Consider the following 4,250-nt stretch of genomic DNA (forward strand, 5'->3'; position numbering starts at 1 on the left):
TCTCACTTTTGTTGGAAACTCTACTTTCTCTGGGCTGGGGGAGGCAGCTCCCCTTTGCCCCCCCCCCCCGCTCCATAATCTCTCCTTGGGGGGCACTGGTGGGCCCTTGCCGGGGCCTTTCGGGTACAGCCTCCTGGGGGGGGAATCTGCTTCTGCAGAGCAGAGTAAAGGGGGGGGTGTTTCCTTCCGCCACCCACCTGTCGGGCTCCTGGCTTCCTCTGAAGGGCCGCCAAGGCGCCATTCCTCGGGGGGGGGGGGCCCTGCTCACAACGGGCTCACCCGGGGCAGGAGACGCTGCACCACCACGCCCATCCTCCGGCACAATTTGGTGAGCCCACGGTGGCTGCGTGTGCTAAAGGAAGGTGGCCGCGTGTGCTAAAGGAAGGCTCGGACGGGCATCTTCTGGGCAAGGCAAACAGGACATGAATACCAAGCGGGGGGGGGGGAAGGCTTACAATCCTTGGAATCGGCCAACGGGGGGGCGGGGGCAGAAGTGCCAAGGCCGGGGACGGGCATGCGGCGGTTGGGGTGCTCTCACTCAGGGGAGGGCCACGGGGAGCAAGGACAGAGGGTGCGTAGGCTCCCCCCCCTCCAAAGTGCCCCGGAGCCAAATCCCCGCTGCCGGCCCCGGCGCTCTTGCAGCCTCTGCAGCCGCCCACCGGCTGCCCACCGGCGGTGCCCTCCACGCCCTGCCTGCGGTCTCCGGCCCTCGTCGCCCCGGCTGGACACAGCGGGCCGCCGTTGCCGGCCCCTCCCTGGGCGAGCGGCGGTAGCGCCAGCCAGCCGGGGCAGCGGCAGCAGAAGGTAATTATAGCTCTCGGGGAGCTAAAAATAGCGGCGGAGGAACAAGGGCGGCTATTTATAGCGGCGTCTCTGAACTTTGTCCCGGAGGCGTCCCGCAGCTTTGCCCCGGGCGGAGCAGGCAGGAAAAGGGACGCCGCCCGCCCTGGCAGCCTCCGGAGCGGGGGGGGAGGCCCAAATGCCCTCGCTCCTGCCCGCGCCGGTCTCGGGCAGCTCGGCTGGGGCGGGCAGGGTCCCCCCCTCTGACCGCGGGTGGGCAGAGGGTGGCGTCGCCACGGAGGCCTCTTCTGCAGCCTCAGCCGCTGAGGAAGATGCTCGCCCAGAGGGACAAGCCCTCGCAGTCCTTTCTCAAGGCTCGGAGAGACAGACACGTGTCTGCCCTGGGAAGATGCCCAGACACCTGTATCTCCACCCAGGAGATAGTCGGGCTTTCGGCCTCTGCGCTCCAGCAGAGCAGCACGGTGGGGTGTAGAAGAATGACACCCCCCCCCCGCTCTGCTCCCCCTTTCCTTCCGACCTGGCGCTGAGCCACCGATGCTCACCTGGGCCACGTTGGGAAGGGAGCGGAGTTGAGCCCGCATTGCCTCTCCAGACAGCTGCTGCCCCCCCCACACACACGCACCTTTTGCCATTGCTCACCTCACCTGATCACTCGCCAGTGGCTGGCACCGTTTCTTCCTGATGCTGGCCTTTGGCCAAAGGTGTGTTCTTTTCCAAATGCCTCACAAATCAGCTGCTTAGTAATTCCTCCCAGAGTGTTCCTGGTATTTAGAAAATTAGAAATGAAGATATTTGCCTGCTGCCTGTGAAAAGATAAGAGGAGTTGGCAACATTTTGACAAATCCGCCTGGTTTTCTAGGTGCTTCTGAGTCAGGGTGTCCATGCTCTGCTTTGGAGTTTTCCTAGATAGGAGTATCAGAGTGGGCGGGCCCTCTTTTCTTCTTTTGAAACACACACACACACACACACACACACACACAAACACACAGACATATGGACCTTTACCAATTTTCCAGGATTTATTTTGTATGCTCTGACATGACATAAGGCTTTGTTTTGACCACTGACAAATTCGCTGGAAATTTAAATTTATTCAGAAGGACAAGGCTTTCCCGAAGCTTATTTGTGTCCCTTGCAAGTGTCAGTCCTTTGGTCTGCAGTGATCTTTGCACTTGCCAGGTGGCACAAATGGGGGGGGTTTGCTGAAAAGGCTGAGCCCAAATAATAATTCTGCCTTTGATTTAATCCCGGTTAACCACCCTACAGTTCTGTTCTAGCCACTCGGCACCCGGAGAGCGACCAGCCGGCTGGACTTGCACAATGCCTGCAGCCCCATCGCTACCAGGCCAGGGATGGGGTGCAAAGCCACAGCGGTGTCTGTGCGCCTCTGGGGATCTCCCTGCGTGCTGGGCACAGAATCAGCCCGGCCGCTGGCTTCCCTGCCCGAGGCCCAGGGTCCTTCCTGAGGAGGCTGGCACCAGCAAAGGACTCGCCCGGGGGAGGCCCAGAGGACGGGAGCTGGGCAGCCATGCAGCCTGGTGTGAAGGACGCCTCTCGGACCCAGCTGACCCTGCCTTGCCTCCTTGGGCCACCCGGCACTGAAAGAGCCTGGCTGGTCGAGAGCCCTGGTCCTGGGGAGGCAGTCAGTCCTGGCTTAAGCAAAGCCAACTGAGGCAGAAGCAGCCGCCGGGGACGCCGCGGGCTCCCTCCCTCCTCCAGATTCCCGGCTGAGCCAGGATGCAGGCGGCAGACTCGGCTTGGGAGGGGTGTCTCCCCGAGCTGCTGTGGCCTCTTCTCTCTGCCTCCTTCAGCAGCGGAGGGTGGGCAGGATGGGCTAGGGTGGTGTGCCAGGGGACAGGGTGAGGGGCACCCAGGACCGGGCTACAGGATCCAGGCCAGAGCTTTAAGCACCGCCCCCTGGTGCCCCCAGGGAGGCCCTGTTGGAGAAACACGCCTTATGTCCAGCCCCAAGCCAACAAATCCCTTTTGCGTGGTGGTACGTACAGAACTGCATGAGCTGTTGGGGCTGTTGGGAGTATTCCCCCACCTGAGAAAAGTGCTTGCCCTCCCCTCCCCCCTTCCCAGAGGGCAGGCTGTTCAGGAACGGAAGAGGCCACTGCTGGATTCTGCGTGGGCTTTGTCTAAAATACCTGTGTGTGCAATTTTAGACCATTCGGCTCAAAGGTTCTTTGTCGAAAGGGCTTGGAGGACCCTGGATGGTTTCTGCCCTTTCAGAGAGGGCTCAGCTGGGATCCCACAAGGCCAGATGTGCACAGCTGGCCCTTCATATGGCAGAGGAAACCGCTTTGGCTCTGCAGATTTCTCCTCTCTCTAGAACAGGGCTCTCCAAACTTGGCCCTTTTATGACTTGTGGACTTGAACTCCCAGAATTCCTCAGCCAGCGTGCTTTTTATGTCTTGTGGACTTCAACTCCTAGAATTCCTCAGCCAAGCATGCTGGCTGAGGAATTCTGGGAGTTGAAGTCCACAAGTCATAAAAGGGCCAAGTTTGAAGACCCGTGGTCTAGAACAGGGCTCTCCAAACTTGGCAACTTTAAGACTTGTGGAGTTCAACTTCCAGAATTCCCCAGCCAGTTCTAGGCTGCTGCTGGAGACTGCTTGGCCTCCAGCTCAAGAGGAAAGCAAACGTTTATTCCATTTGAATTAACTCACTTCTGGGGAGCAGAGAGGAAGCAACTAAAAGCCCCCGTGTGTTCCAGAAGTTAGTGGAGTAAAATAAATCTAGATAAAAATATTAGGAAGAGCAGAAGTGCTGTAAGAATCCTTTTGCAGGGAAACCGGATTTGCAGGAACGGAGATGGAATTCACCCGCCACTAACTTCTGACTCGCCCAATCACGGCAGCTGGAAGTGGGGACGCGTTTCAGGGCCCCCTTACAGAAATAACAACTGCCCGGTTTCTTACGACAATCTCTAGTTTCTGCTCAGCAGCGCTCAGCCTCGCAGACCCCCTGCCGGCCTGGGTCTACACTCGTCCTCCCTCCACTGCCCCGAGCTCCCGCGGGCTGGCTGGGGGTGCCCCACGGCCCTGGCCGCTGTCAGCCGCCTCTCCCCCGGCTCTGCCTTTCCCCCCAAGATGGCGAGTGGCCACTTTACGGTAAGTGGGGGGAGGGGGTGCCTTCTTGCTAGTCCCTGGAAAGAGCCGGGTGGACGCCGGGGCGGGCCGTCCCCGGGGACCCCCAAGGAGGGGCAGCCCGACTGAGGCGGAGGGCCGAGCTGCCCAATGCAGGGGGAGAACAGGGGCCCTCCCAGTGCAAAGGGCCGCCGTCGCCCTACTGATTTCCGGGGATCAGCGGTGAGGCACCCAGCTGCCTCTTGGCTCAGCTGGTTCTGCCAGGGGAGGCCCAGGGCCAGCGGCGGGAGGCTGAGGGGCACTGCTGAGAGCCTCCCCCAGGGCCAAGGCCGAGTGGGCCTCATGCGGAGACTCCCT

Source organism: Vipera berus (assembly GCF_964194415.1).
Source record: "Vipera berus genome assembly, chromosome: 1".
NCBI classification, from domain to species: Eukaryota; Metazoa; Chordata; class Lepidosauria; order Squamata; family Viperidae; genus Vipera; species Vipera berus.